A 20,143-nucleotide genomic window follows, 5' to 3' on the forward strand; every position below is an offset into this window, starting at 1 on the left:
TAAAACGTGAGTTATACCTCAATTGACAGGGGTGATCTATTTAGGCTGAGGGAAGAAGAGGCTGTCTAGGCTGAGGAGAAAAAACATGAACATAAATGGAAATGAGCTTTGTGTGACTGAGGAACAACAAAGAGATCTATCTGATTAAGAGCAGAGAGTATGGGGTGAGGAGACTGGAAAAAGCTGTTGGATCAGTAACCAGGAATCAGACCATGAAGGGCCTCAGAAACTTGGCAAAGGGATTTGTGTTTGATATGAGCAGGGAGTGGTGCGATGAAAGCAGTGTTTAAGGAACATTCGTCTGGTGTCCACGTGCAGTTTAGATTGGAGCAGGGAGAGCCTGAAGCCAGGGAATTTCCTTGAGAGGCTGATATACTGATGCAGGGATGAGGTGGAGAGGAACTTGGGGAGCGAGTGAGAGCAAAGATATTGGAACAGACTCAAGAGATAAGAAAAGAATCAGTAGATAAACTGACTGGGTGTCAGAGATACAAGGAATGAGTGAAGATAAGATTTTTAACGTGGAAAATGAGAGAGAAAAACACTGGTTTTGATGACTGAGATATTTCTTCTTCCAAAACCAGATCCGATAGCTGGCTGTGAAGATAAGACCAGTACACTGTAAGACATCTTGAGTTTTCAGGTAGACCTCCAAGTAGAAGGGTCTTTAAACTCTAAATATGAACCAGGGGTTGGAAAAGTCCATTCTGGCATGAAGCAGTATAGGGTGGATGTTGAGGCTATGGTAATTAAGCCTCAATGCTCCTCAATATGTATGAGATTGGAGGAAGGAAAAGAGCCATAAAAGAGACAAGAAAAAGACCCAGGATGATATAAGGAAAAGAATTTCAAGATAATAATGCCATTGGACCTGACTCAAAGGAAGTTGGGCAAAGAACACATTTGATGGAAGCCAAATTAAGACAGAAAGTTGAAATAAGAATGACTAGGAGACAGGAGATCTAAGCATTTCAAGAAGCTTGGCAGAAAAGTGAAGAGAGGTAGAGTGGTCAAGAGGAACAGCAGGTTCAAGGGAACGCTTATATAAAGTTCACCTGTCCATGTTTATTGGCAGAAGCAAGGAACTAGATGAAAGGGTCCTTTCAAGATTCAGTTCTTATAATATCATGGGATAGGGAAGTTTACCCCATGTCTAAGAGTCATGCCCTTGGCTGCATTTCTCCTTGTTTTGTGCTCCTCCCGGCCACCTCCTCCATGGGTCAGTGCTGCTGGACTACACTGCTGGACACTCCCTGGGATGCCTCTTGACCCAAATCTGCTACTGCTGCTGGGGCCTCAGTAAAGAGTGGAATTCTCATCAGGTCATTATCCTTTATCTTCCCTTCTTTAATTCCCCTCAGTACCACCATGTGAGAAACTAGAGGTATGTCAGTCTTCACTGGTAGAGTGAGGTAACTAAGGAGATTTAGAGTTGCCAAGGAAAGAACTAGAAATTGAGTGAATACAGTCCCCAGGGGGCTTGGCCTCCAGAGCAGCTAAGGTTGAGGAGACAAACCCAGTCTGAAGAAATGAGCCCCACACCTGGTAGCCCACAGCTGAACTCAGGAAGAAAGCAGAGCAGCCAAGACTGAGAGAGGAGGCCCAGAAAGAGACAAGCCCTATGCTTGGCAGCCCATAGTGGAGTTCCAGGAGACCGTAGATGCTGGAGGGGAAGGCAGGGACATCAGCAGAAATCAAACACCATCTTCACCACGTGGTAGAACTCCAGGATCACCAGTAGTTGACTTGGGGAGAGAACATCTCTGATGGTGCTTTGATTTGGACATATCATGGCCTCAGAACTGTAAGCTTTTACCCTAAATAGAATCCCCATTATAAAAGCCAGTCCATTTCTAGTACTTTGCATCAGCAGCCCTGTGATACACTAAGACAAGCCACTCTTGAAATGGAAGAGATTTATGGGAAGAAACACATGGATAAATTAAAGCTGGAGACTACCCTCCCCTGAATATCAGAGCTGTTCAATACACACCGGTTTGAGTCTTACCCTTGTCCCTTTGTTTGTCCACTCTGTGGTAAAGCTGCAAATGAATAGCAGGAAGCTTTAAAATTGGGCAGTAGGCACCAATCTGGAACAGATTATCCAAGAACAGAATCTGGATAATTTGCAAAATATTCATCCCCTGCACAAGTAAGAGTTAGCTATCTCTTAATTATGGACACACAAGCCAAGGTTATTCAGTAATTTCAAAGGAGGAGAAAAATTAGGACACATCAGTAGGGCATATCATTTAGGACAGGGAACTGACTTGACGAGGATTATTTGCAAGTCCAGACCTCATCTTCTAGCCTTTTACCACAGAACTCACAATTTTGCTCCTCACAGTCACTGTGAATGTGAGGAGAAAAACGAGAGAAGGCAAAGTGTACTAGGCCCTTAGTATTCCTTAAGGTGTCACCTAAGAGCCTGTCATATAGCTAAGAGATAATTACGAAACTTCAGAGTTTTTTAAGATACATACAAAATAGCCCATCTCTTGCCTAGACAACCTGAGCTCTGTGAGGGCTTCATTTGTTCATTCACGTATCCCACACACCTGGAATAATGTCCAGTACATAGGAGGCACTCAATCAATATTTGTTGAATAAATGAGTAAATGCATGAATGAACAGAATCAAGGTCTTGTCACTCAGACCACAGGGTCCTCCTACAGAGCAGATCACACAGCAATCAACACTTCCACTGCACAAGGACATGAGGGGAAACCCTCCCTGGAGGTGCAGCCGGGTGTTCTACAGACAGGGGTGTAGCAGAGTTGGAGAGGGAGTTTCACCCCATGGGGCAGGGTAACGGCTCCCTGGGATGTTTAAAGTCATTGCCTATTGTATCCCCAGTTGTAGATAACAGGCCATGTGAATAAAGTCCAGCACAGGCGGGGTGATCTCAGTCTAAGTGAAATTCCCTAAAGCATGCAGAGTCATTGTTTCATTCGAGGCCAATATCTGCAGCCAACACAGCTCCTCCCAGCTGTGAGCTTCAAACAGAATCCACTGGGATGCTGCCATTCCAGAAGACACGGTGTTGTAGCCTCATATACTTTCTGCATGTGTGATGCAGGGGTCTCCCTGAAAGGGTAGAGTTTTAGCTAAAAGGGGCCCTTTTTTCCTAACCCTGGAGGGGTTTGCCCTCCTCATCTTGCTTGGTGGTTTTCTGTGAGTTAAATTTAATAAACTAAGGAGGCCTTTAGTCAGAGTTTGGCCTCTCTGGATTGCGATGACTAAACTTTTATGATTTCTCGCTCCCCTCGGATTCTATGGGTGGGGTTTCTGCCAGAAGAGGTCAAAGTAGATCCAAAGGAATCTCTTTTCCCATCAGAAATACCCTGCCTGCTGTCTGAAAATCTAAAGGGAGAAGTCTCAGGACAAGACATTGTCGGTTCAGAAGAGATTTTCTGGTCCAGCGTCCTAAACTCAGGCAAACAGAAAGCCTGGGCAGATGGCACGGACCTGGGAATAGGGAGTAGCGAGGTCTGAGAAAAACTGGAGATTTTATGACCCACCCAAAGGAAGGTTGAAAGACTTTACAAATCCTTTGCTGCTAGGAAAAGCACTTCTGCTGCACTGATTAGGTGGATCCCCGAGCCAAGTGAATCCCCTTCAATTTACAGGCGGGATACCTGAGGCCCAAGGAAAGAAAGGAGAGTATTCTGTAACAAAAAGAACACTGCACTGGAAAGCACTGAGACCTGAGGTTCTAGACCTGACTTCTCAAGGTCACCAGACTAATTAGTGACAGATCCCTCACTGGAGTCCAGGTATCCTAGCAGGGTATTCTTTTCACTAAAGCGAGCTGCTTGTCAACACAAAGCAGAAGGAGGAAACAGAAAAACACCTGGAAGCCAATGCTTGCTTTTCATGGGATTTGCTCATACCTTAGGCAGGCTGTGAAAACCAAGGAGGAAAGAGGCCTGGAACACCTTGGAGCCACATGTGGGGCACATATTCTTTCCTACCCACACATCTGTGTGTACCCATGTGTCTCAGGGCAGACTTATGAAGTTGGGGTGGGGAGGGGGGTGTGGGCCGGTGGCCTCAGAAGTCTGGGCATTTTTTCTCTGCTCTGTAGAGTATGGATCAGCCATCAATAAAAGGATGACCCAACTGAGAAGAGATGTTGGATTCCTCTGATTTTTCTCGTTTTGTTTTGTTTTGTTTTAGAGGATTTTTTTTAATGATTAGAGGTAAAGTAAAGAGCTATTCATGAGCCTCTGCTGCAGCCCAAGGTAAATCCTCATTCCAAGGCTCACACATCCACTGACGGATCTTATCCTTGTAACGATGCTACTGTAAGTAAAGCCAGTATGTTTGCCTTGGCCCTAGAGATTTGGCCAAATCTTACTTAGTACAGCTCTCCTTCTAGCTACAATTTTCCAGCCTCACTGGAACATTCTATTCCTTAAACATATTAAATCCGTTCCCGTATCATGTCTTTGCATTTGCTGTTCCCTCCTCCAAGAACGTCTTTCCCACCCACCCTCCCAGCCCCAGGTCACTACATGGACTTCCTTCCTTCATATCTCAGCCAAAATGTCAACAGGAGCTGATTATCGTATCTAAAGTGGCCCACAAAACTACTGGGCACACCTCCTGCTTTTATTTTATTTGTCTGTGTGTAGTGTTCCTTATTATCAGAAATTATCATGTTTATTTATCTATTGTTTGTTGTCTGGGCCACCCTCTAAATGTGAGTTTGATAAGAGCAGGGACCCTGTTTGCCTTCTTCACCATTGTATTCCCAGTACACAGAACAATGCCTAACCCATAGTGGGTGGAGTATTTGATGGATGAACAAATGGTTGCTGAAGTTTTCATAGTGGAAGATTGCACCAAGATTGTCTAACTCTTTGATCTTTTGGCTTAAACTGCTGAGTCCCAGAACAGTGATTTGTCAGTGAATTTTCTAAGGATTAAAGACAGTAATGCAAAAACTTAGTACAATGCCTGACACAAAGTGAGTGCTCAATAGCTCTTATTATCAGAATTACCATCTTTGTCATTACCATACCACCTTACCACGTTAAATATCACCATCACCCCCTCTTCACTACTATGTCTTCTCCTCATGGAACTTTTGGGCTACTCAGAAAGCAGCTAAGTATATCAATAAAATCAACACATTCTGATAAATTCTGTTACAGAGGTCTACACTAAATATGTCCTAACATATTCAGCAAAAGTGTATGATGCCCATTTTTTCCTTCACTATGCCTTGAAACTTTCAGGGTCTTCCTGGCCATGCCAATTGCAATGATTTATGTTCTATAACATCTTGCTACACGTTGTGTGGTCCCTGGACTAGCAGCATAAGTATCATCTGGAAACTTGTTAGAAATGTAAAATTTCAGGCTCCACTCCAGATTGACTGTAGCAGAATCTCAAGGTGCTTTCCATGTTACAGTAAAATTTGAGAAGTCCCCTCTAAGTTTCAGCTTCTTCATCTGTGAGATGGGGAGATGACTGTTTGCTCTGGGATTCATGGGAAAACTGAATGGGATGTTGGACATAGAAGCACCTGGAAACAAATCAATTGTGCATTCCTCAGTGCCTATCATATTCTTTTACACATAGAACTTGTAGGCCACTGAAAGACTTATGGAAGGACTATCCAAGCACACAGTCTTATTTGAACTCTGTATCAATTATTGAATAACAGTACCTTCATACTATCTTTGTCTTAAAAACTACATATGTTTTCTCTGAGCTCCAAGAAATTCCATTAAAATGATTTCTGCCTCAGAGCACATTCACATGCTTGAGTCTGCCTGGTCCCTGTGTGGTCATCTTTCAGAATTCAATTTGACCAACAGTTATTACTTCCACTCTATATTTTGGAATGCTTTCAGCCAGCTACATGATTTCATGGATTTAAACACATCATTATTGGTATGATTTCATAGCTCACATGCCTAAAATAATACATGACACATTTTTAAATGCATCTTAAGACATATTTTTTATTTTATGATCTAGAATTAATAAAATCAATGTATTAAATCTTGCCACCCATGATATTGAAGTCTTGGCTTTAGCTGGGAGTTGGGTGGTCAAAACAAATTTTAGCAGGATGTATCTTGAGGAATTATAAGATGGCAGGGGCCAGATACCACCAAAGGGAAAAAGGAAACCCTACATATTAGTATAGCCAACACCCTCGTAGGTAGCCCAACATAAAAACAAATGATCCAATAGTTCCAAGCTCCCAAATGATTTTAGAGATGACCATGGCAGACACATTTAAAATAAAATATTTCTGAAACTCTCCAGAGGGTCAGTCATGAGTCAGATGTTATCAGGGAAATAACTGAAAAGGGTCAGGAGTCAGCATAGGAAGGCAAAATGACAAAGATTCAAGGCAAAGGGTCACAAAATCAGGAGTAAGAGGTGGTCTCTCCAGGCACTTAGCAATGGTATTCACTACCCCATTTAGCATTCTCTTTGTTATAGAAAAAGGGCTGCTAAAATATTATCAGTAACATAAATACCAGAAAGTCAACATTGGGGAAACCAACACATGACCATCTTCTCCATTCTTTCTGGATCCTCTCTTCTATTACAAAATTCCCACATTTTCTTTATTGACTTCTGAGTGCAGCCCATTCCACATGTAGTTTCAAAGCCAGCTTTATCCCTGGGACCTCTGATCTCTCTTTTTAGGGTATACTGGAATTGAAATAGCAACAACTTTTCTCTGTGGAGACACAGCAAATATTCTGGCTCTGTTATGATCAGAAGTGGTGCCCAGCTCTCTGTGGCCTGGTACTCACTGGACATGCTCAGAAGCCGGGAGAAAGCTTGAGAGAGAAACCAGTACTTGGATTGGAGATCTTACTGGCCTACTGCCTTCTTACCTTTAACAGCTCCATCTGTTATTTCATAGTCTCAATGATTAGATGGGATATAGAGCTCATTTAGTTTAAACTCTTATTTCACATACTGCTTACTCCCTGGTGACCACAACTGTGGCAAGTCTACCATCTTAACTCTTTGAGCTCCACCTCTTTTGTTACTTGTCAAACTAAAAGCTCAGAACTTTCCTCACAGTCAGTTGTTATGAAGAATCTGAACAGTCAAAGACATCCTACCTTTTCATAAAAGTTTCCTTTACCTCTATGTTTGTTTTAACTCTATTTTAATTGGAATGTTCAATATTACATTTAATATTATGATGCATTAAGAAACCAATGGTATTATGGGAGCATAATACAAATTGTCCAGTCAGATATGACTGGATATGGAAATGCCTTTGATGCAAATTACAAATCCCATGCAGACATAAGAAAAAGTAATGGTGAGGTGAGACTTGGATTAAAGATACTTCCTTGAAAACCACCTGTGAGTTTTGGAAGATGGTTTTCTCATGATGAGCCAACAGTGTAATGTAGTTGTCAAAAAGCTAATGTGACCTTAACTTACATTAATAGAATAAAGTGTGAAGAACGGAGAAGGTTACAAACTCAGTATTGATTTATTATAAAAAAGTAAAATGTGGAGAGTGGATGTAGCTCAGTGGTTGAGCACCTGCTTCCCTTGTATGAGGTCCTGACTTCAATCCCTGGTACCTCCTTTAAAAAAAAATGTTCAGTTTGAGTATTTTAGCTTTCTATTGCTGCATAGAAAATTACCCAAAAACTTATTGGCTTAAAACAACATTTATTATCTCAGTTTTTGTAGGTCGTGAATTTGAGGACAGCTTAGAGGGGTTCTCTGGCTTGGCATCTCTCCAGTGCTGCAATAGAGAATGCTGTCATCTCAAGGTTTGACTGGGGAAGGATCTGTTTCCAAGTTCATTCACATGGTTGGCAGGATTCAGATTCTTGCAAGTTCTTGGACAGAAAGTTTCAGTTCCCCACTGGCTGTTGACCAGAGGCCACCCTCAGTTCTTTGCCACTTGGGTCTCTTCCTAGGGCAGCTTACCATATGGCAGCTTACTTCATAAGAAATGAGCCAAAAGTGAGAGCAAATTAGAAGTTCAGAGTGTTTTGTAACCTAGTCTTTGAGATGACATCCCATCATTTCTGCTTTACTTTATTTGTTAGAAGCAGGTCATTAGGTTCAGCTCACATTCAAGGGAGGGCATGAAGACCAGGAAGCAATTTTGAAGCTATCTACCAAAGCTCCAGTGGCTCAATGTGTTAGCATGCAGTACTTATAAGAAACTATCATTCACAGGGTCTACATCTAAAGAAGACAATGATGAGCCCCTTGAAGGAAGCAAGCAGGGATTGGAGAATCTTGTCCTGAAGAGAAGTCTTGAAGGAATGTGATTCATGTCTGCAAATATTTGAAGAACTCTCATGAAAATATGGGATTAGACTTGTCCTGTGCCATTTGAGAAAGGGAATGGCAAGCACAAATATTCCAAGTCTGGTAACTTTGCTAGGTAGAGCTTGCCTGGGCTTTAGTCAATAGACTAAACTTGGAGCATGCATGCCCTCTGTCAAGGGTACAACCATCCTATGGTGTCAGCTAAGTATTGTCCTATGCCTATGCAGGCCCAGTGTGGCTGCAGCTCCCTATTTTTCCCAAAGAGAAACCAAGCATTCATATCTTCCAATGAAGTCCTTGTTTGTAAAAAACACTGTGGAGACTAGCCAAAATGCATTTTCAGGCTTATTGTGGCCTTCTGGCTGCCAGTTTATGACCTCTGTCTCAGAGAGAAGTAGGACCAATGGGTAGAAGTTAGAACAGGCAGACAATTTTCTGCCAATTAACTCTAATAGTGGAACAGGTGCCTCAGAGAAGTGAGTTTTGTGACACTAAAAGTATTTGAGAAGATCCTGGGTGATCATCGGGCAGGGATGTGATAATAGTGATTTCTGCCTTGAACAATACTTATAATTAGAGTTAGTACTTGTTTATGAGTCTTCCAACTATCTAATTCTGGCATTTCCTGGTCAAAGTTGCCCTCAAATTTGATTGTCAATCAATAATATTGGCTAAAGGAAGGAGACAGTCCTTCCCTAAACCCCCCTGATATGTGCTAAGAAGGGTGTGGATATGGAGAACATGTGTGGGTGCTCTGGCCACTTCCACTCTTCTATTCTTCTCAGCAAGGAGTTTCTACCAACTGCCATGCATATGCCCCTTCTTCCTCAGGCTGGGATAATAAATTACCAACAGCTGGGAATGCGTCTTAATATTTTAGAGCAAGCAGTGGATTCATTTCTGGATGTTCTCTCTCCAGATCCATCCTCTCTGATCTTTTGAATAGTTTTTGAGATATTGTTTCTATTCTTTTCTTTCGTTTACAATCTCCTGACATATTTCCAGCTTCTAGTTTCTTTTCAAGAATCTTTTTGTCTTAGCTTCCTACTCTAAGTATTTGATCTGTCCTAAGAATCTCTTTTAATATGCCAGAATACTGGTTGTTTCTTAAGCCTTATTATCTTAACTTTAAGCTCAGTCTTTAGATGGTTAGTGATTGCCTTACACATAAAAACAAACCTAATCCAAAATTTCTGGGGCGGTTTTGTGTGTGTGTGTGTGTTCAGGCTTCCTGAGGATTAATTTATCATCCTGGTTTCCTTTGAAAATGCCTACTGAAATTTAATAATAAAACTCCCTAGTTAGTACTAAATCCATCATGCAGGGACTTCTAGAAAGTGTCTTATTAAATATTATTCAAGTATTTAACGATATACCCCCCCAATTTAGAAATTTATTGTGTATGTTAGTATATCAAAACTCCTTTAAATTTATTTTAATACTGTTTCTTAAAAGTATTTCAGCAAGAAGTTTTTGTGACAAATTATTTAATATCTATGGAAAACAAATTAGGAAATATTAGTCTAATTATATCAAAGCATCTGAATATATGGGAAGTATTTTAAATATCTTCTAATTTACAGTGATAAACATTTGTGGATCTCCAAAGGTAAACGAGACCAGTAATTGTTGAGCGTGGGAAATAAAGGCAGAACACCTGACAGGCCTTCTTGGAATCCCTAGGGAAAGCTGAATGGCAGAATTTGTACCTTCTGTTACGCATCCACATTGTAGCCTGAGGCTACTCTAGGCCTCTGCTACTAGAGAGTACATTTGTTGTGATAGAGTTAAATGCTAATTCTATGTAGGGCATGCAAAATGAACCCAATTCAGTGACAAATAGATGACTGAGTGAATCGCTTACAGGAGTTTTAATGTGTTATAATGAGCATATGCTAATTTTACAATAAAAATAAAGATTAAAATAGAATTTTAATAGTGGAATATGGGTAGAAAGTTATGGCGTGATAGACATACTGGATAAGGAAAAGCATGGCAATCTTTGCAGGCCATGCACTGGTAAGAGTCATTTTAAATACACTCTCTGAATGCCAGCATTTAACCTTATGTAAAATTAACCATATTCATCCAACAACTGCTTAGATTAATTGCAAAGTCTTAAAGCTTTATGGTTTATGCCTTATATCCAAACTAACATTTGACAAATACACCTGAAAATTAGACTGTTCCAGTGGGGGGTAGGTGGGGAGCCAGAATTTGCCTGACTTCTAGGATATAAATTATATGATTTCCACAAGGACTTAGTATCATTGCTTATCAGAACATTAAAATGCCATTGGTTTATGTGACATATTAGTAACAAGTATACTAGCACAAATGGATTTCGAGTTCAAGTGAAACTGACTGTAAGCATACAACTCATCTAACAGGAGTGTAAGCTTGGCAGGGGACTAGAAGCAGCACACTGAACCATCTGTGAGTATGTTTAGAAAGAATACAGTGTAGTTTAGACAGAATCCATGAATTTCATTCATTCACTCAACACATGTGTGTTGAGTGTTGAACATTTACCAAATACCAGGGAGACTAGTGCTTGAGGCCACATCGGTGAAAGAAATAGACAAAAACTGTGCCATCATGTTGCTTCTATTCTAGTCAAAACAAATAATAAGCCAAAACAATGCAGATGGATTCTTTTTTACTTGAAATATTTCATGGACCATAAAATTCACCCTTTTAAAGTGTACAATTCAGTGGTTTTCACCAGTGTCATTACAAGGTTGTACAACCATCAGTACTACCTAATTCCAAAATATTTTTGTTGCCCCAAAAAAGAACCCAGTACCCATTAACTGTCATTTCTCATTTCCTTGTCTCCTCTGCCCTAGTAACCACTAATCTACTTGCTGTGTCTTTGGTTTTTCCTATTCTGGATACTTTCATCATATAATATGTATGTGGCCTTCTGTATCTGGCTTCTTTCACTTAACACCACATTTTCATGGTTCATCCATGTTGTAACATGTATCACTACTTAATTCCTTTTAACAGCTAAATAATATTCCATTGTATTGTTAGACTGTTTTGTTTATCCATTTATCAGCTGATAAGCATTTGGGTTGTTTCCACTTTTTGGCTCTTGTCAAAATGCACTTGATTGTGTAGAAGTTTTTGTTGAAGCACCTGTTTTCAATTCTCCTGCATAAATACCTAAGAATGGAATCTTGTAACTCTTGTTTTTTGAGAATCCTCAAAACTGTTCCACAATGGTGGCACTGTTTACATTCCCACCAGCAATGCAGAGTTTCCATACACCCTGTACCAAGTTTCCCCTATTATTAACATCTCATATTAGCATGCTACATTTGTAACAGTTAATGAACCAATATTCATACATTACTATTAACCGAAGTCCATAGTCTATTAAAATTTCCTTGGTGTTTATCTAATGTCTTTTTCTGTTCCAGGGTCCCCTCCACGATACCACATTACATTTAGCATTGGGCATGTTTCTTTAGGCTGTTCTTTACTTTCCTTCTTTATAACAACCTTGACAGTTTTAAGAACTGTTGATGCATTTTGGATTTCTCTAATATTTTTCTCATAGTGTAGTGATTTAGAAAATGTGTGCCCAGAACATCATGTTCTTAAACTTCATCCATTCCTGTGGGGTATGGACTCATTGTAAATAAGATCTCTTCAGGATGTTACCTCAGTTAAGGTGTGGCCCAAATGAATCAAACTGGGTTTTAATCCAGATTACTGAGGTCTTTTACAAGCAGAGCGAAAGTCAGAAAAAAAGTGACAGGAAGGAGCTGGCAGTGAAAGGAACCCAGAGAAACCAGGAGAGGCTGTTTTGTGCACTGTCATGTGACAGAAAAGCCAGGGACCAAGGATTGCCTGCAACCAGTCCCAGAACACCACACTCTTGGGACAAAACATTACCTTGATGACACCTTAATTTCAGACTCTCCTAGCCTCAAAACTGTGAGCCAAATAAATTAAATAAATAAATATTTTTTTTTATTGTGCCTTTCATCACTGAACGATCTATTAACTTTTAATTAGCCCTATACCCATTAAATATATGTCCCAGAGACTTAAATCTTCAAGCTGTTCATATGCCAATGGAGCCCTGAACCTCAGCAGAGTTGCAGCCAACACCTCCCCTCCAGTTCATCAGATTCACCCAGGACAACTATCAAAAGGATGATGACGGACAGTACCCATTCCAAGAAATAGAGATTATTTACAACTGCAAACAAGACAGTTCCATCCATCTGTCCCATGGGATCTAAGCCCCCTCTCAATCAGAAGCAGAGTGGGCATCACCATGCCAAAATCCTCAAGATTGAGGAATGAACAAACATAAGGGGGGAATGCAACTATGGACTGAAGTAATCTTATTATTATTCTAGTAATGGAAGAACTTGTAACATTGATGTAAAGGTAGTGGTCACCTGAGATTCTGAGCGGAGGGAGAGGGAAGAATAGGTGTAACATGGGGCAGTTTGGGGACATTGGAATTGTTCTGCATGATATTGCAAAGACGGATACAGGCCATTACATTTCTTTATCAAAATCTGTAAAATTGTGTGGAGCAAAGAGTAAACCATAATATAAGCTATAGACCATGGTTAGTAGCAATGCTTTAATATTTGTTCATCAATTGTAACAAATGTACCACACTAATGAAAGAAGTTGTTAATGGGGAAAAGTGTGGGAGGGGGAGGAGGAGGGGTATATGGGAATCCCCTATATTTTCTTTTTTTTTTTTTAAGATTTATTTTTTATTTATTTCTCTCCCTTTCTCTGCCCCGCCCTGCCCCCCCCCCAGTTGTCTGCTCTCTGTGTCCATTCGCTGTGTGTTCTTCTCTGTCGGCTTGTGTCAGCGGCACCCAGAATCTGTGTCTCATTTTGTTGTGTCATCTTGCCGTGTCAGCTCTCCATGTGTGCAGCACCTTTCCTGGGCAGGCTGCACTTTTTTCACACTGGGCGGCTCTCCTTATGGGGCACACTCCTTGCTCATGGGGATCCCCTACACAGGGGACACCCCCGCATGGCACAGCATTCCTTGTGTGCATCAGCACTGTGCACAGGCCAGCTCATCGCATGGGTCAGGAGGCCCTGGGTTTGAACCTTGGACCTCCCATGTGGTAGGCAGATGCTCTATCCATTGGGCCAAATCCACTTCCCCCCTATATTTTCTATGAAACACTTAAGTAATCTGAAACTTCTTTAAAAATAAAGAAAAAAATTAAAAATAATTTTAAAAATATAGAATAATTCCCAGTTACTTGTAGCAGAAAGTTATTGAGTCAGTGTACACAGGAACATTGACTAGGAAGGGGATGTGGGTGGAGTCTCAACAGCTCCCATAATCACAAGAAAAATTCCTTAAAATAAATCTCTTTATGTGTAAGTATATATATATGTATATGTATATGTATATATAAAATTGTGAGCCAATAAATTTCTATTGTTTGGGCCAAGTTATTGCATGGTATTTGCTTTAGCAGTCAGGAAACTGAAACAAACTGGTGTTACAGGTTTAGGTGAGGAAGATCATAGAGGTGAAATGCCATTCTCATCACATTATATTAAGGGTATGCAATATCCAACATAATATCATTGTTGATGTTAACCTTGATCACCTGATTGAGGTGGTGTTTGTGAGGTTCTTCTGTTGTAAAGTTACTATTTTCCCCCTTTCCTTGGAAAGAAGGCACTATGTACTGCCTACTCTTAAGAAGTGGGAAATTTTATTCCATCTCCTTGAGGACAGAGAATCTACATAAATGATTCGGAATTCTTCTGCATAGAATATTTGGCCTTCTATTTATTTCTTCAATTACATTGTTTAGTATGGACATATGGCTATTTATTTAATATTTTATGTTACAATACAGTACTACTTTATTTATTTTCCTGCTCAAATTATCCCAGTTCTGGCCATTGGGAACTCTTTCATTGGCTCCTGTTTACCTTTGACATATTCCAATTATTGTGGTTGCTCCCTTCCTTCCTCCCTCCCTCCCTTCCTTCCTTCCTTCCTTTCTTGCATTTCCAAGCTAATCTTGCATATTCCCTGCCCTGGTCATGAAATCCATCATTCTGACTGATGGTATTAGAAATCAAGTTCTGGGCAAATAGGAGGGCTCATGGGTGCTGGGGCGTTATTGCTTCTAGGCCCTCTCAACTGACAGAATAAAGAAATGTATATGTTTACTAAAGGATATATAGGCACATATTTATAAATAATTCTATATGTGACTATCTGCATCTGTATTAAGCTAAACATGAGTTCACATATTGATTTCTACTTCATTATCATATAGGTCATGCTGGATTTTCCCATTGCCTATCTGTAAATTTCCACTCCAACAATGAGAAATCTGGATCCTATCATCTGTCACCCATTTATTTAATTGGTCAATTCCAGTATACCTGTATTTAACACCCCATAGCAATGAACTTTATCAACTAGAGCATAATATTTAGGTACAGTTGTTTTTGCCTTTTCTCTTACAGAATCCACACATTTCCAAAGTTCCTTAGGTCAGCACCCTTTTTCCCACTTCATTCAGTGAGGTTATTTTATATATCTGCAATACAGTTAGATTGTTTTGTCACATTCTGCATTCCATTCTTGGATCTCCTGATCTTTTAAGAGATTTTTAAAAATTTGCCTAAAGTAAGGTTCATTCTTTATGCTATAAAGTTCGATAGGTTTAGACAAATGCATAGGATCATGTATCCAAAATAGAATTGTTTCACCACCCTGAAATCCCTGTCCTTCACCTGTTCAACACCATCTTCCCATGCTCTCAGACTCCTGGTAAACATTGATCTTTTTAACATGACTATAGTCTTGCCTTTTCCAGAATGTCATATAGTTGGGATCATACAAACTGACTTTTTTTCATTTAGCAATATGCATTTAAGATCCATCCATATCTTTATAGCTTGATAGCTCATTCTATTGTATATACCATAATCTGTTTATTGATTCACCAATTAAAGGACAACTTGGTTGCTTCCAATTCCATGTGATTATGAACAAAGTTGCTATAAACATACATGTGCAGATTTTTGTGTGAACATAAGCTTTCAGCTCATTTGGGTATATACCTAGGAGCATGATTTTTGGGTTATATGGTAAGCTTATGTTTATCTTTGTAAGAAACTGCCAAACTTTCTTCCAAAGTGGCCGTACCATTTTGCATTCCCACTAGCAATGAATGAGCGCTCCTGTCGCTCCACATCCTAGTCAGCATTTGCAGTTATCAGTGTTTTAAATTTTAGCCAGTATGTGTGTAATGGTTATCTCATTATTGTTTCAATTTTCAATTCTCTAAGAACATCTAATACTGAGCAAGTTTTTATGTGCTATTTGCCATTCTTACATCCTCTTTGTGAGGTGACTGTTCAGAATTCTGTCCATTTTTAATTGGGTTGTTTATTTTCTTATTGTTGTGTGTTAAGAGTTTTCAAGTTTTTTTTGGATACAAGTCCTTTGCAGATATGGGTTTCACAAATATTTTCTCCCAGTCTTTGATTTGTTTTTTAATTCTCTAAAAGTTCATTTTACAGAGCAGAAGATTTTAACTTTAATAAAGTCCAACTTATCAATGTTTCTTGCATGGACTGTGCTTTTGGTGTTTTATCTAAAAAGCCATAACCAAGCTGAAGATTACCCAGATTTTCATGATGGCAATTTATCCTGTGACCTCAGTTCTCTGCTTAATCCAAAAAAAATAATTGATTTTAGTTAATTCAGATTTTTCTTGTTTTAAGGACAGCAGTGACAACTGCTAAGCTTGTGCTTGTCAGAGCTGACATCAGAAGTAGGAGCTATATTATAAAAAGGGCATCCGAGATTCCAAGAGATACTAGCTGAAGAAATAACAGAATTTTTCAAGCACCCCTCTTCATTTTTGATAAATTGATTATAAATAATTCTTTTTAGTAGCTCAGTAAAGCAAAGATCCAAGAAAGCATTAAGAAGCCCTTGAGAGTGTGTGAGTACTCATTTTGTCATAGTGGGTTGTATCATTAGATGGAGACCCATATAATGAGAGTGAAGGTATACCCACATCCTGGGGAGGACTGATGTTCTCAAATAGAGGGAATTGTATCTCTCAAGAGAATTGGTGGCTCCCAATGCATTAGGGCAGTCGAGCATGTCAAGCCCTCACATTGTTGCAAGTATCTCTAAACATGGCCCTTCAAGCAATGAAGATTGATTGTCACTGTGGGCCCTGAGAGGAGGGGGAAAGAGGTATTGAATAGATGGAGTTAATGTAACTGTGGGGCAATGGAAGTGTTCCATAAAGTTATACAAGGATGGATATAGGACATGTTAAATTACACCAAAAATGTATAGGGGCCTATAGGCTAAAATGTAAATCATAATGTAAAACATAAGATAACTAAAAATTTAGAAAATTGAATAGTCTAAAATATAAACCACAATGTAAACCCAAGTGTTACCATGTTTGAAAGCTATTGTCTCAATATCTGTACATCAGTTTCAGTAAATATAGTATGAACATGTTAAAAGATTATTGCTGTGGAAAGGAAAAGGGTTTTATGTTGGATATGTGGGAGTACCATATATTGTATATATGAATTACTGTGATCTAAAACTTTTGTGAAGACAAGCTTAATAATTAGGAAGAAGAAAAAAGAAAAAGAAAGGATGTAGACACTGAGGAAAAGACGGGAGAAGTTGCCTTGCCAATTTGCATACAGGGCAACACTTATTGCAGTGACGGAAGGCAAAACATCAAAAACAAAGCTTTTGCATTTAAAAATGTTTTGATACCCCAAATTATTTTTACCTTAATTTTTCTAAATTAATATGTATTCTATATCTAACCTTTAAACTCATCACTATATTCCATTTTACTATTAATGGAAACTGGCAATATATTGGGCTTCATTTTCAAAGAAGTTTTGGATCACAGAGAGGTTCGACAATGGCAGGGGAGGAATACTGGTGTGGGATGTTATTGACAGGGGACACATGGTTGGCAGGTAGTTCTCCAGGGCATATATCCAGGGTACATAAAAATGTTTGGATATTTTCATAGTGGTTACAGTTAAAAACGACAACTGAGGAAGTGCTGAGTTCCTAGCCAGGGGAGCTCTATCACATTCCCTAATGTAACAGCAACAATCCCCCAAGTGCAATGGCAAAGACCAAAAAAGAAGGATGGTCCAACCATGAGCCCTTGATACTAATGACTATGCTTGTGAGCCTGTGTGCCTGAAATAAGAACAAGGCCTAGAGCTGCAGCCTGCCTAAGAGTTACCTCCTGAGAGCCTCTGTGTTGTTCAAATGTGGCCAGTCTTGAAGCCAAACTCAGCATGTAAATGCATTGCCTTCCCCCCAGCGTGGGACATGACTCCCAGAGATGAGCCTCCCTGGCACCGAGGGATTACTACCAAGTACCAGCTGATGACGTAACTAGAAAATGACCTGAATAAAAGGGTCAACTCAGACCAGCAGAATATCTCAGCCTACATATAATATTAGGAGCTAAAAATGCTTTTTGACCTGAATAAAAGGGGGAAATGGAAAGGACAAATGAATTTATGGCTATGAGTCTACAAAAAAGAGCCAGGAGGTTATCAGAGGTGTCACCCTTATGCACATCTCAGCAGAGTCCCAGAGACAGCCAAAGTAGATACAACCCCAGGTATTGGTTCTTCTGAGGGCTACAGAGACCCACAGGTTCTAGGGTCATGGCAGATGAAGTTCAGTGCCATGTCAGTTTGCCCTACTTTGGAGTTTGTGTTTCTGTGTGATGGAGCTGGACTCAGATGTGATCTTTGTTCACAAGCCTCTCCTGTTACTTTTACCAGACCTGTGGTTGGCGCTGGGGTTTAGTGTATACCCAGGGGACCTGAATCTCTGGACTGTCCATGTGATAGCCAGGCCCTGAGCCTCAACAGACTTGCAACTCCTACACTCTGATTTATTGGACTTACCCCACTCAGCTAACATGGAGGTGAAGAAGGTCAACCACCACACCAGGGAGTCAAGGGTGCCTACACATGAAAGTAGGAGAATTGCATCCATCATCCATGTGGAATATAAGCCTCCTCTTGATATGGATGTGGAGTGGACACAACCATTCCAAGTTCCACAGGATGGAGGAATAGAGTATGGATTAGAGCAGACATACTGATATTCTATTCATGAACTATTGTGATTAGTAATTGAAGAAAATGTAGCATTGATGTGGAGAAAGTGGCCATGGTAGCTGTGAGGGTAGGGAGTGGGAAGAAGAGATGTGATGTGGGAGCATTTTCAGGACTTGGAGTTGTCCTGGGTGGTACTGCAGGGACAGTTACTGGACATTGTATGTCCTCCCATGGCCCACTGGGTGGACAGGGGGAGAGTGTAAACTATAATGTGAACCATTGACCATGTGGTGCAGCAGTGCTCAGAGATGCATTCACCCTAGTGCAAGAATGTCCCATGATGATGGAGGAGGTTGTTGTTATGGGAAGAGTGGGGTGGGGGGGGTGGGGGGTATATGGGGACCTCATATTTTTTTAATGTAACATTTAAAAAATTAAGACCAAAAAAAAAAAAAGAAGCCCCTGATTCAATGTCTCTGAAACAAGTGTTTGTGCTTGCTTAAGCAACACATGTACTAAAATTGGAACGATGCAGGGAAGATCAACATGGCACCTGCACAAGAATGACATGCAAATTCGTGAAGTGTTCCAGATTTTTAACTTTTGTACCTCAAAGGAATTTGTGAAGAAAGTGAAAAGGTAGCCTATTCAATGAAACAAGTGCCCTAAATACCCTGCAATTCAATCTTTCCACTTATCCAGAATTGTCTTTTCCACAATTTGTTAGTGATGACATAGTATAGATTGAGTTGAAAAGATGTTTGTATATGATTATGGCTTTGCTAAAATTAATACATCTGGGTAAGGGCTGGAATAGAATTCAGTGAAATGAAAGAGTTATTACTTTAGTAATTCTTTTTATAGTTTAAAAAAAACACCAAAAGCATCCACAGCTGGTGGTAGGAATTTCAGATTGTTTAACCAAATAAAAGAACCATTAATCTGACATCATCCTCACCAAAAATGAGTGCCTTATTGTAGATGGCCTTCCACTAAGTGTTGTGCGACTATAGTTTCATTCTTTGTCACCCACTAAGCTATTGATTTGAAGATAGTTTTGACATCTGCAGGGAAAACGTTAAAACAATTCTCAAAGACAGTAAAATAAACATCATATTTAAATCCTGAATTGTGAATTTGTGAGAGAAATATTGGCTTGAGAAATCCAATATTCAAGTAAGGGAAAGTCATGAGAACCACTCACTCTCGCTTAGATTGAGCAAGAAAGTAGGAAGATTTTTAAAACAAAAAAGATTTCAAATGAAGATTCCATGGAAAAGGCACAATGTGTCAGCAGATTTGGTACAAATTTCACATTTCCTGGGGTGTAGAGAAAATAGTTGAAGGTGGAGAACATGGATTTGGTTCTATGCCCCAGGAGATTATTAAGCAACAGAAAAGTCATTAATAAAAAATAGTGAGGATTATGGAACTTTATGACAAGGCAATGCGATTGTTAGATTTTCTTTAAATAGAAAATAGATTTACCCTTGGTTATGATTAAATTTGGTTTTTAAAATGCATGCTTTCAGGACAGACAAGGAGACATCTCTTAAAAGAGCCTGATTTGGAAATGATCTGGAAGACTGAAATTGCTGCTGGTAAGGATTCCAATTGCATACAGATTCAGGAAATCAACCAGTAAACATTTTCTGCTAAATATCTGATGATAGAGAGAAATACAGTGTGTGTGTGTTTTTAAGACAGAAGAGAACTGTTTACAACTAGAAAAGGGTCAGGAGGA

The 20,143-nt window shown here is 39.7% G+C and overlaps 1 non-coding gene across 1 annotated transcript; it reads left to right on the forward strand.

The window, feature by feature from the left end:
- The first annotated feature begins 18,890 nt into the window (after positions 1 to 18,890).
- LOC111765795 (U6 spliceosomal RNA) lies at positions 18,891 to 18,997 on the forward strand. Its single transcript, XR_002798026.1, has one exon. It is a non-coding gene; the product is annotated as a U6 spliceosomal RNA (small nuclear RNA).
- The last annotated feature ends 1,146 nt before the right edge of the window (positions 18,998 to 20,143 follow it).

Source organism: Dasypus novemcinctus, chromosome 3 (genome assembly GCF_030445035.2).
Source record: "Dasypus novemcinctus isolate mDasNov1 chromosome 3, mDasNov1.1.hap2, whole genome shotgun sequence".
In the NCBI taxonomy this organism is placed as follows: domain Eukaryota; kingdom Metazoa; phylum Chordata; class Mammalia; order Cingulata; family Dasypodidae; genus Dasypus; species Dasypus novemcinctus.